We start from the raw sequence: 13916 nt of genomic DNA on the forward strand, positions 1-13916 counted from the left end.
GGTTCTGCTCATTTCATTTAGCATCAGTTCATGTAAGTGTCTCCAAGCCTCTCTGTATTCATCCTGCTGGTCATTTCTTACAGAACAATAATAACATTCATATATCACAATTTACCCAGCCATTCTCCAATTGATGGGCATCTATTCAATTTCCAATTTCTAGCCACTACAAACAGGGCTGCCACAAACATTTTGGCACATACAGGTCCCTTTCCCTTCTTTAGTATCTCTTTGGGGTATAAGCCCAGTAGTAACACTGCTGGATCAAAGGGTATGCATAGTTTGATAACTTTTTGATGCCCAACAGATTATAAAACTGTATACCTTTTAGTCCAATATACCATTGTCATGTCTATATTCCAAAGACATTTTAAAAAGTTGGAAAAGGACCTATTTGTCCAAAAATATTTATAACAGCTCTTTTTTATTGTAGTAACTTTATTTTTTTTAATACATATTGCTTTATGAATCATGTTGGGAGAGAAAAATGAGAGAGAAAAACCATGGGAGAGATTAAAAAAGCAGGAAAAAAGAAATGAACAAAGCATGTGTTGATTTACATTCAGTCTCCTTAGTTCTTTTTCTGGATGCAGATGGCATCTTCTGTTCATCTATTGGGATTATTTTGGATCACTGAACCATTGAAAAGAACCAAGCCTTTCTGAACTGATCATAGCATATTCTTGCTGTTAATGTGTACAATTTATTCCAAGTTTTGCTGGTTTTGCTCAGCATTAGTTCATATGAATCTTTCTCAGGCCTTTCCATGATCAGTTTGTTCATCATTTTTTATAGAATAATAATATTCCATTATCTTCATATACCACAACTTTTTCAGCCATTCCCTAATTGATGGGCATCCACTTTCCCCCCCAATTCTTTGCTAAGAGAGTTGTTATAAACATTTTTGCACATGTGGGTCCTTTTTTAAAAATAACTTTTTATTGATAGAACCCATGCCAGGGTAATTTTTTCCAGCATTATCCCTTGCATTCACTTCTGTTCCCATTTTTCCCCTCCCTCCCTCCACCTCCCCCACCAGATGGCAAGCAGTCCTTTACATGTTGAATAGTTGAATAGGTTACAGTATATCCTAGATACAATATATGTGTGCAGAACTGAACAGTTTTCTTGTTGCACAGGGAGAATTAAATTCAGAAGGTATAAATAACCCGGGAAGAAAAACAAAAATGCAAGCAGTTTATATTCATTCCCCAGTGTTCTTTCTTTGGGTCTGTCCATCTTTGATCAATTGAAACTGAATTAGGTCTCTTTATCGAAGAGATCCACTTTCATCAGAATACATCCTCAAACAGTATCATTGTTGAGGTATATAATGATCTCCTGGTTCTGCTCTTTTCACTTAGCATCAGTTCATGTAAGTCTCGCCAGTCCTCTCTGTATTCATCCCGCTGGTCATTCCTTACAGAACAATAATATTCCATAATGTTCATATACCACAATTTACTCAACCATTCTCCAATTGATGGGCATCCATTCATTTTCCAGCTTCTAGCCACTACAAACAGGGCTGCCACAAACATTTTAGCACATACAGGTCCCTTTCCCTTCTTTAGTATCTCTTTGGGGTATAAGCCCAGTAGAAACACTGCTGGATCAAAGAGTATGCACAGTTTGATAACTTTTTGAGCATAGTTCCAAATTGCTCTCCAGAATGGCTGGATGTCTTCACAATTCCACCAAAAATGTATCAGTGTCCCTGTTTTCCCACATCCCCTCCAACATTCCACATTATCTTTCCCTGTCACTCTAGCCAATCTGACAGGTGCGTAGTGGTATCTCAGAGTTGTCTTAATTTGCATTTCTCTGATTAATAATGATTTGGAGCATATTTTCATATGTCTATAAATAGTTTCAATTTCTTCATCTGAGAATTGTCTATTCATATCCTTTGACTACTTATCAATTGGAGAATGGTTTGATTTCTTATAAATTAGAGTCAATTCTCTATATATTTTGGAAATGAGGCCTTTATCAGAACCTATTGTAAAAATGTTTTCCCAGTTTATTGTTTCCCTTCTAATCTTGTCTGCATTTGTTTTGTTTGTACAAAAACTTTTCAATTTGATATAATTTTGTGATCCATAATGATCTCTAGTTGTTCTTTGGTCATAAATTCCTCCCTCTTCCAAAGGTCTGAGAGATAAACTATCCTATGCTCTTCCAAATTATTTATAATCTCATTCTTTATGCCTAGGTCATGAACCCATTTTGACCTTATCTTGGTGTACAGTGTTAAGTGTGGGTCAATGCCTATTTTCTGCCATACTAATTTCCAATTTTCCCAGCAATTTTTGTCAAATAATGCATTCTTATCCCAGAAACTGGTGTCTTTGGGTTTGTCAAACACTATATTATTAAAGTTATTGGCTGTTTTGTCCTTTGAACCTAACCTATTCCATTGATCAACTAGTCTATTTCTTAGCCAATACCAGATGGTTTTAGTAACTGCTGCTTTATAATATAATTTTAGTCTGGTACAGCTAGGCCACCTTCATTTGATTTTTTTTTTCATTAATTCCCTTGAAATTCTTGACCTTTTGTTTTTCCATAGGAACTTTGTTGTTATTTTTTCTAGTTCATCAAAGTAGTTTTTTGGGAGTCTGATTGGTATAGCGCTAAATAAATAGATTAGTTTAGATAGTACTGTCATCTTTATTATATTTGCTCGCTCAATCCAAGAGCATTTAATATTTTTCCAGTTGGTTAGATCAGACTTAATTTGTGTGGAAAGTGTTTTGTAGTTTTGCTCATAAAGTTTCTGATTTTCCCTTGGCAGATAGATTCCTAAATATTTTATACAATCAATAGTTACTTTAAATGGAATTTCTTTTTGTAACTCTAACTGTTGGGTTTTGTTAGTGATATATAAGAATGCTGATGACTTATGTAGGTTTATTTTGTATCCTGCAACTTTGCTGAATGTGTGGATTGTTTCCAATAACTTTTTAGTAGAGTCTCTGGGGTTCTCTAAGTATACCATCATATCATCAGCAAAGAGTGATAATTTGGTTTCCTCATTGCCTATTCTTATTCCTTTAATCTCTTTCTCAACTCTTATTGCCAAAGCTATCATTTCTAATACAATATTAAATAGTAACAGTGATAGTGGGCAACCTTGTTTCACTCCTGATTTTATTGGGAATGGTTGCATTTTGTTCCCTTTACATATGATGCTTACTGCTGGTTTTAAATAGATGTTACTGCTTATTTTAAGGAAAAGTCCATTTATTCCTAAACTCTCAAGAGTTTTTAATAGGAATGGATGTTGGATTTTATCAAATGCTTTTTCTGCATCTATTGAGATGATCATATGGTTTTTGTTAATTTGATTATTAATATAGCCAATTATACTGATAGTTTTCCTAATATTGAACCAGCCCTGCATTCCTGGTATAAATCCTACTTGATCATGGTATATTATCCTGGGGATGATTTTCTGTAGCCTTTTTGCTAATATCTTATTTAAGATTTTAACATCAATATTCATTAGGGAGATTGGTCTATAATTTTCTTTCTCTGTTTTCAACCTACCTGGTTTAGGTATCAGTACCATGTCTGTGTCATAAAAGGAATTTGATAGGACTCCTTCATTCCCTATTTTTTCAAATAGTTTATAAAGCATCGGGGCTAATTGTTCTTTGAATGTTTGGTAGAATTCACATGTAAATCCATCTGGTCCCGGGGATTTTTTTTTAGGGAGTTGATTAATAGCTTGTTCTATTTCTTTTTCTGAAATGGGACTATTTAAGCAATTTACTTCCTCCTCTGATAATCTGGGAAGCCTATATTTTTGGAGGTAGTCATCCATTTCGCTTAGGTTATCAAATTTTTGGCATAAAGTTGGGCAAAGTAACTCCTTATTATTTCTTTAATTTCCTCTTCATCAGTGGAAAGTTCTCCTTTTTCATTTTTAAGACTGCTAATAGGAGCAGCTAGGTGGCGCAGTGGATAGAGCACCAGCCCTGAAGTCAGGAGGACCCGAGTTCAAATCTGGTCTCAGACACTGTCTAGCTGTGTGACCCTGGGCAAGTCACTTAACCCCAGTTGCCTCAGCAAAAAAAAAAAAAAAAAAAGACTGCTAATTTGATTTCCCTCTCTCCTTTTTCTAATCAGATTTACCAAAGGTTTATCAATTTTATTGTTTTTTTTCATAAAACCAATTCTTAGTTTTATTTATTAGTTCCAATATTTTTTTACTTTCTATATTATTAATTTCTCCTTTTAATTTTAGAATTTCAAGTTTAGTAATTGATTGGGGGTTTTTAATTTGGTCTTTTTTTTAACTTTTTAAGTTGCAGGCCTAATTCATTGATCTTCTCTTTTTCTATTTTATTCAAGTAAGCCTCTAAGGATATAAAATTTCCCCTTATTACTGCATTGACTGAATCCCATAAATTTTGGTATGATGTCTCATCTTTGTCATTATCTTGAGTGAAATTATTAATTGTGTCTATAATTTGCTCTTTCATCCAATCATTCTTTAAGATGAGATTATTTAGTTTCCAATTACTTTTTGGTCTATTTACACCTATTTTTTTGTTGAATGTAGTTTTTATTGTATTGTGATCTGAAAAGAAAGCATTTACTATTTCTGCTTTCCTGCATTTAATTTTGAGGTCTTTATGTCCTAATATATGGTCAATTTTTGTGTAGGTTCCATGAACTGCTGAGAAGAAAGTATACTCCTTTCTGTCACTATTCAGCTTTCTCCAGGGATCTATCATACCTAATTTTTTTAATATTCTATTTATCTCTTTAATTTCTTTCTTATTTGTTTTGTGATTTGATTTATCTAAATCTGAAAATGCAAGATTGAGATCTCCCACTATTATAGTTTTGCTGTCTATTTCTTCTTGCAACTCTCTTAACTTCTCTTTAAGGAAGCTAGATGCTATACCACTTAGTGCATATATGTTTAATACTGATATTGCTTCATTATCTATAGTACTCTTAAGCAAGATATAGTTTCCTTCCTTATCTCTTTTAATTAGATCAATCTTTGCTTTTGCTTGATCTGAGATAACGATGGCTACCCCTGCTTTTTTTTATTTCACTTGAAGCATAATAGATTCTGCTCCAGCCTTTTACCTTTACTCTGTATGTATCTCCCTGTTTTAAATGTGTTTCCTGTAAATAACAGATTGTAGGGTTCTGACTTTTGATCCAGTCTGCTATCCACCTCGTCTTTATGGGAGAGTTCATCCCATTCACATTTATGGTTAAAATAACCAATTCTGTATTTCCTGCCATCCTAATATCCCCATATTATACTTTTCTTTTTCTTGCTCTCCTTTCCTTCTTCCCTAGTATTACATTTATTGGTCCCACTTATGTCACACAGCTCTCCCTCTTTAGTATTCCTCCCTCCTCCCTTTGAATCCCCTCCCCTTTCTTGTACCCTTCCCTTATTACTCTTTTTCCTTCTCCCTTTTCCTCTCCCATTTTTTAATGAAGTGAGAGAAGAATCCCTGTAAAACAAATATGTCAATTGTTTCCTCTTTGAGCCAACTCTGATGAGAGTAGGATTCACACAATGTTCCTCCCCCTCTCTAAGTTCCCTCATATATGATAGGTTTCCTTTGCCTCACTGTCCCATGTAGTTTCCCTCTTTTTATCTCCCCTCTTCCCTTTTTCTGACACTATCCCCTTTCCATTTCTCCTTCCCTTTTTTATATTATATCGGTAAAATCAAATTATACATATGTTTTTTATGTATATCCACAACAGAAATACAGTTCTCAAGAGTTCCTTTTACCTTTTTCTACTTCTCTTGATTCCTGTTGTTGGAGATCAAATTTTTTGTTTAAGTCTGGTTTTTTCCTTAGAAACAGATGGAATCCCTCTATTTCATTAAATGTCCCTCTTCTTCCATGGGAAAAAATACTCAGCTTAGCTGGGTAGTTTATTCTTGGCTGCATTCCAAGTTCTTTTGCCTTTCGGAATATCTGATTCTAGGCCCTTCGATCCTTTAATGTTGAGGCAGCCAGATCTTGCGTGACCCTTATTGTGGCATCTCGGTATTTGAACTGTTTTTTCCTGGCTGCTTGTAAAATTTTTTCTTTAGTCTGAACATTCTGAAGTTTGGCCACAATATTCCTTGGAGTCTTTATTTTAGGGTCTTTTGTAGAAGACGTTCAATGAATTCTTTCAACGCCTATTTTACCTTCCGGTTCTATTCCTTCTGGGCAGTTCTCTTTTATGATTTCCTGTAAAATAGTATCTAGGCTCTTTTTTTCATTATAATTTTCTGGTAGTTCGATGATCCTCAGGTTATCTCTCCTAGATCTATTTTCCAGGTCTGTTTTTTTTCCAAGTAACTATTTGACATTTTTTTCCAATCTTTCATTTTTTTTGGTTTTGCTTGACTGATTCTTGATGTCTCAATGAATCAGTCATTTCTATTTGTTCAGTTCTGATTTTTAGTGAATTATTTTCTTCATTAGCTTTTTTAAACTTCTTTTTGGATATGTCCAATTGAGTTGTTTTGCTCTATGGAATTTTTTTTTCCATTTCACTATTTTTTTTTTTTAGTGAGTTATTTTCTTTTTCCAATTTGCAAATTCTGTTTCCCTGTACTTCTTGGGAGATTTTTTACCTTTTCCAATTCACATTTCAGGAAGTTGTTTTCTTTTTTCACTTTATCAAATTTTTCTTTTAGTGAGTTATGTGCCTTTTCTGTACTCTCTTGCATAGCTTCTCTTTCCTTTCCTCATTTCTCTTCTAGCTCTCTTTTAAGGTTTTTAATAGTTTCTTCTAGGAGAGACTTTTGTGTTGGAGACCAATAATTGTCTGAAGACTGTCTGCTATTAGTCTCTTCAGGGTTGAAAAGCTGTTCTCTTTGTGTATAGAAACTATCAATCGTTCTTTTGATTTTTTTACTCATTTTGTTAAAGCCTGTAGGGTCTGCCTTCAGAGCCAGGAGGTTACCAGCTTCCTCTGCAGAGCAGTGAAAGATATATGGAGGGGTAGCTGTCCTGCCAATGGGCTACAAAAAGCAGTGAGGTACTGGAGTGCTCTGGGAAAGAGTTCCCCACCCAAAAGTAACTCAGGCCTGCAGGGCCGAGCTGGGAAAGTGCCCTTCAAAGAACCCCCGCTGTGTGAGATAACGACTATTCTGGGACTAGACACTGAACAGTGAAAGTTTCACTTCCCAAACCAAAGCCTGTCCTGGGACTATGGGTATTAGCAGCTGAGCAGTGAATGGATTTGCAGGGACTGGAAGTGTCTGCCGGGGAAGCACAGTCTGCTGGGGAAGTTCTATTGCCCCAGGCCGAGCCCCCCACTCTGCTGATTAGAGGCTGCCCAGGCTGTGCTCCGCTACTGATTAGTAACTGCCCCCGCAAAAGCCCCGAACTGCAGGATGTAGCCGCAGGGCTTCGGTAAAGTCTGCCTGAGTCACTTCCGGGTTTGAGGGGTTGCAGCCAGATCTCGTTAGGTTCTGGCATTTTTTAGAGAACCCTCTGTTTTAGGCTTTAACTTCTCTGCCAGTTTACTGCTTTGTAATCAAGGCAGAGCAGTTAGCCTATAGCAGAGTGGTCCCTATAACTTCTCTAGCCACAGAGATCACCCCCGCCCCTGGTCTGCTCAGGACACTAGTCTCTCACTGCCTGTGCTGGTCTGTTCCTGGCCCTTCAGGACAAACCTTTCCTGGTGATCTTCTGGATTGACTTTGGCTGGTAAATTGTAGTGCTTCTAATCTTCATGAATTTAAGCAGTGAAGACCTATTTTTGATGCTGGATTAAATAGTTGGTTATGAGGGTAATGAGAGGAGCTTAGAGAGTCCTGTGTGCCTGCTCCGCCATCTGGGCTCCGCCCCCGGAAGTCCCCATGTGGGTCCTTTTTATCTCTTTTATGATTTCCTTGGAATATAGACCCAGTAATGGCACTGCTAGGTCAAAAGGTATGCACAATTTTATGCCTTTTTGGCATAGTTCTAGATTTCTTTCCAGAATAGTTTATAGCAACTCATTTAATATAGCTTAGAACTGGAAATCAAAAGGACATCCATTTCTTGTGCAATAGCTAAATAAGCTGAAATACTTATAAAATATTTTTTTAAATAATGGCTCTGGGTTAAGAATTATAATGATTGCAATGGAATATCATTGAACTATAAGAAATTACAAGCAGAATGATTTCAGAAAAACCTCAAAAGACTTACGTGAACTGAAGAATAGTGAAGATAGCAGAACCAGGAGAATAATGTATACAATAACAGCAATATTTTTCTGTAATGTAGGGGCTAGCTTTCTGGAGGTCTTCTAGATGGGCCTTAGTCTCAGCAGGATAGTCATCATGAGCCAGGAATAGGGTCTAAAGTCTTTATTAAAACTTCACAGTCTGTCTCCTTCGTAGTCTGTGTCTGTCAGAATCTGGCCCAGTCTTGATCTTTGTGGAGGTGTGCAGGAGACAGGAGAGTTACTAGGAGGATGGTCAAAGATGGAATGTCTCTATTTCCAGTTCTCTCAGCCCTTAAATACCTCATTTTGATTACATCATTACAGCATACTAAGTATGTGTGAATCAGAGAACCATTACATCACCATACTAAGTATTAAATACATGTGAACTAGACAACCATTATCTAATCAATCATACTGAGTAAACACACTGTTGTAAGTATCTTTGTTTCAAGTATACTTTTCCAGAGTTCCCCAATATCTGTGGTCCTCTACATTTTTCTATGAGAAATTGCCAATGACTTGGCTATTCTCAGCAATATAATGATCCAAGACAATTCCAAAAGAATAATCATGAAGCATACTATCACCTCCAGGGAAAGAACTAATAATGATTAAATACAGACTGAAGCATGCTATTTTTTATTTTCTTTTATTCAAGTTTTCTTGTACAAAATGATTAAAATGAAAATGTTTTATGTAATTGCATGTGTATAATACATTTAATTTTTTGCCATCTCAGCAAAGGGGCAGGGATGGAGGGAAGGAGAGAGAAAATTTGGAACTCAAAAATTTAAATAAAAATGTTTTAAAATTTTTTAAAAAGTGCTTGTCTTTTTTTTTTTTTTTTTTTTTTTGGTGAGGCAATTGGAGTTAAATGACTTGATCAGGATCACATAGCTAATGAGTGTTAAGTGTCTGATGTCAGATTTGAACTCAGACCTTCCTGACTTCAAGGCTGGTTTTCTATCGACCTAACTTCCTCTTGAGTGTTTTAAGCTTTCTTGACTGCCTCTCATGATTCTAGAAATAGGTCTAGACTGGATAAGCAACTCCTAAAGCTCATTCCAATTTTTAAAATTCCATGATTCTTGAAAAAAACCTAATTTAAATTTTGTTTTATTAGCATCATTCAGCATTGCAATTTATCAAGGCATAAAGAGTATCTCCAAAAGATTCATAGGAATCCCCTTTGACTGAATTAGCACTTCAGTATGCCTGAGGAAGTATCCTTGCTTACCTTTATTATAGCTCAAGTGATTGATCTCAGTGGGGGGGAAAATGCTATTAGAAAAATACATTGCCTGGGTAAAAATATTACATGTAACCTTAACAGGGCTATCATGATAGAAATTAATAACAATAATAATAGCTAAATTCAAACTTTTATTATTCATATATATTATTCTTATGACTATTTACATTATAGCTCTTTAAGGATTACAAGGCTCTTTACAAATGTCTCATTTTGTCTTTATAACAATTGTAGGAAATAGGTAATATTATTATCTCCATTTTACAGATGACAAAATTAAGACAGACAGAAACTAGGTAGCTTGCCTAGAAGTATACATTTAGTAAGTATCTGAAATTAAAGTTAAATTCAAGTCTTTCTGATTCCAAGTATGGCATCAAATCATCTAGCTATGAAAATATAATGTTTTATTAAATGTCTCCTCAGATGAACATAGAGTTAATTGGATAGTGATAAAGCCTGGACCCCAGTTACTATCCTTTCCTTTATTTACCATAGATTTCTCTACTCTTCCCTGCAAAATCAGGCATTAATTAATATACTTCACATTCTTCATGTTGGTGATAATGCATTGTATATTGTCATTCTCTCCAGCATATCTTTCCTCTGAAAGCCCTCGGAGCCAAAAGACCCAAGTTCAAATGTTATCTTAGATGCTTAATACTCAACCTTTTGGGTTTTAATTTCCCCTTTTGTGTCACTAAGATTCTTTTCAATTTTCCATCTCTGACACTGTAAAGTCTGATGGCTCTGTCATGTAATTTGCAACAAATTTCAACTCTTTATTCTAGAAAATCAGATAGAATGGGAAATCCAGTTATGTAATGGGCTGAGGCTTGAGTTGATGCACTGAGGTCCCAAGCACATGAGGCTAAATAGTAATTGGACCATACTCTATTAATATATATGCTTGGAGAAAGAATGGCCCCCGCCTACTCTTTGTGCAAGTCCTGATGTTTTGTATAGGAAATGACGTTTTTGATGGGTGGAGGCAGGGGGGTGGAAAGGGAAGTGGAAAGAGAGAGGGCTGGCTGGCTGGTGTCTTGACACAGCTGCTCACATTGTTATCGTGACTGCCCTTGACCTCCGATGTCCCTCTGCTAGCTGTCTTCCTCTCGCAGCTGCCCATATTGCTATGGCAATCCTTCTTCATCTCTACTGAGAATAAAGATTGAAAATTTCCCCTTAACCTGAATTCCTGATTCCATCTGATTTTAAATACGCGGTCATCACACAGTTAAGCTTCAATGTAGGTAAAAGAACATAGAATTTGCAATCAAAAAACTTTGGTTCTACTTTCAATTCAGCCTTTTACTATTTGCCCAAGATCTGTTTCCTCATCTTTAAAATGAGGATTTAAGAGAATCTTTAAGTTCACCTCTGTCTGAATCTTGTAATCTATTTTCCCCTTTACCAGGTATCACATCCATGTATCTAGACATGCATTATAGAATTAAAGATCTGGAAGTGGGAGAAACCTCAAAAGCCAATTGAGCTCCAGAAAGGTAAAATTATATAGCAAAATTCATACAGTTTGTAGTACATATCAGACATATTTTGAATCTTGGTTCTCCAATTCCAGAATCCATGAATTTTCTATTATATCATACTTCCTTTCCATTACAGTATTATAATGAAATACACTTGTCATCTTGTTATCAGAATCTACTATATAATCCAATTGACACTTGCCTTCCTTCTCAAATCTTGCCTTCTCTTTTTCAATCCCTAGTTATTACCTTCCCTTTTATTGATCATAATTTTTTTTACCATCTCCCTCCTTTTTCTTTATCAAAAATCTTGTATTAAATTAAAATACTTTCAGTTCTCCATGTTGTTACATTTCTTCTAGCATATCTTCTTCTTCAAATCCTACACAGTAACTGAGATAAAATCTCATAAGTTAAAGGAAACCTATCCTGGTTAGTCTTCATCTATGAAGAATTGTGATCCACAGGACTCTATCCTTTCTCCTGCAATATTTATTATCTTTATTTACTGGAAGTGGGCATGTCCAACCATTGATCTAGGTCTTCTTCCCACTGACTTGATCTTTGTTCTAGTATTGCTAGAGTCTTTTACAAGGTATAAAGTCCACATTAAAGTTGTCAGAATTAAAATTTACAATCATCTGCTTGGTAAAGTATGAAACTCTACTGATAAAATTAATTCCTTGAGGAAATGTAGGGTCTTCTTGCTCCCTATATTGAGGACTTTGCTCTGGTGTTGGTTTAATATCCTGCGAAAGGTGTGAATTTTTTGCTTTGCTCTTGATGCTTATTATCTTGAAACTATGTTAATTATTATTGATGATTTGGAGCAAATTCACACACTTGATTTCTACTTGAATTTTAAAAGGATCACACAGAGAGATTAAAATTTGGAAAGCCTCAGTTAGATATCCCAGATACCAAGGATAGCAAAGAGAGGGAATATGCAGTAGAAATTAATTCTCTGGAAGATCTATGCACCCATGAGGCCCCTCCAGGGAACTATCTGATCAAATAACAATACCAAGTGAATATCACTCAGTGGAGAAATTTCTGGTTCAAAGTAGGAACTATAGATAAGGAAGTACATCAGTCAATTAGTGTTTTGCTCATCACAGTTTGGTGGGTCATATGAACTGTGTAGTTCCATGTGTCAGTATTTTACTATTGTTCCCAATTACTTTCTATCTTGAGGAGGTATATCCAGCTTGGTGCAATAAGTCAGGAAGACTATATTAGTCCCTGAGAGGTTAAGTATTATTGCTAAATAACTAGGTCCAGGTGTATTATTTCATTTCATACTTATAATTTATGATTTAATGAGCCTCCAGCATATTCTTTTTACTCTTTTTCCCAAAATGAATCCTCTTTCATTGAACTCACAGAATCATGAAATTGGATGCCTGTCTCTTCTTATACAACTTACTTCTTTCTGTCTTCACAAAATAAGCACAATTATGTGCCTCAGCTTTTTTATCTGTAAAAATGAGGGAATTTGATTAGAATTTAATGTATTACACTCAAGGCCCTTGGGCAGGACAGCATGCAGATGGGTAAAACTCTAGTGGGAGTGAATCTTTTGAAATGGCAATGGCAATATTGATTCAATTAGATTTTTCATTCCATACCTGGAGGACATAAAGAAGAGAGCAAGAGGAACATTGAAAGTGACAGACAAAAGTGTGGACAAGTAGCAGAATCAAGCATGTCTGGAGCTTTCTTAGATATAGAGGTCCATACAAAACACTAATTAGGCCTCCAGGTTAGAAGTTCTAAGCATTAAAGGGTTAAGTTCCCTAGGACCTGGGATGTGTGTGTGTGTGTGTGTGTGTGTGTGTGTGTGTGTATGTGTGTAGTCCAATAAGACAAATGAAAAGGTAACCAAAAAAAAGTAATTTATATAGTGCTTCAAGGTTTTGAACATCACAACCTTGTGTACTAAGTGGTGGTATTATCATCTCTATTTTATAAGGAAACTGAAATTTCATTTCTTGACTATGTATCTTGAAAATACCAGCCTTCCAAATAATTTTTTTTCAGCACAAAAATCTGCTTAATATCATTCTCAACATGTACCTCAGATTCTCAGTTTATTTAGTGATGGGATCCAGGGAATATGACTATTTTTTTTCTGAATGGTAGCAAGAGCTTGAGCCTTCAAAAAATCTTATAATTATGCTAGTTCTTTTAAGATAGATCTTTAAGTTAATCTATTAGAATAACATGACACCTTCTTTTGCCTCTTAGTACAACCCCTAGCTATCATCCCAGTCTTGGCCTTTTCCTCAAACTGTTATTAAATTGGAATAAGTTTATCCCTAAGTTGGGATAAGAATACCAGAATTAAAGAAAAGGACAGTGGATAAAAAAACCGATATTACATATTTAGAGTTAGAAAAGTCCTGTCATATAAATATAAAAAATAAGGCCCACATATATTAAGTACCTTGCTCAATGTCATCCAGCTAGCATGTGTCAAAGGCAAGACTTAAATCCAGGTCTTCCTGACTCTAAACCTTGTCTTTTATCTATTGGTGCCTTTCAGAATTAATAAATAATAAAGTTTCTAAAATGCTTATTGGCCCATCTTAGTATTTACTTAGTCTAACATTTACATGTTTCAATATGGAGTAGGGGAAGCTATGGATTAAACCACATCTTTCTTTTCCCTTTTTTACAATGTTGCTTCATTTCTTTGGTCATTTAAAAAAAATGTGGCAGTTTGTTTTTATTGTAGAAAAAAGATAATACAGGTCAAGTGTGACAGAAACAGCAAAAGTTAAATGACCAAGAGCTTACTACGAACTAAGAATGTAGTACAAGGCAGGCATAAATTGGACCCAGGAATGTTGGCCACTTTGGCTCCTCATTTTAGCAAGGAATCTTAGTTTCTCCCCCGCAAATTCCAATGGAGATTAGCTTAGAAGTGATGACAACTGAGAACAGCTGGCAAAGGCATGAATTTA

This window comes from Antechinus flavipes, chromosome 4, assembly GCF_016432865.1.
Source record: "Antechinus flavipes isolate AdamAnt ecotype Samford, QLD, Australia chromosome 4, AdamAnt_v2, whole genome shotgun sequence".
Lineage (NCBI taxonomy): Eukaryota > Metazoa > Chordata > Mammalia > Dasyuromorphia > Dasyuridae > Antechinus > Antechinus flavipes.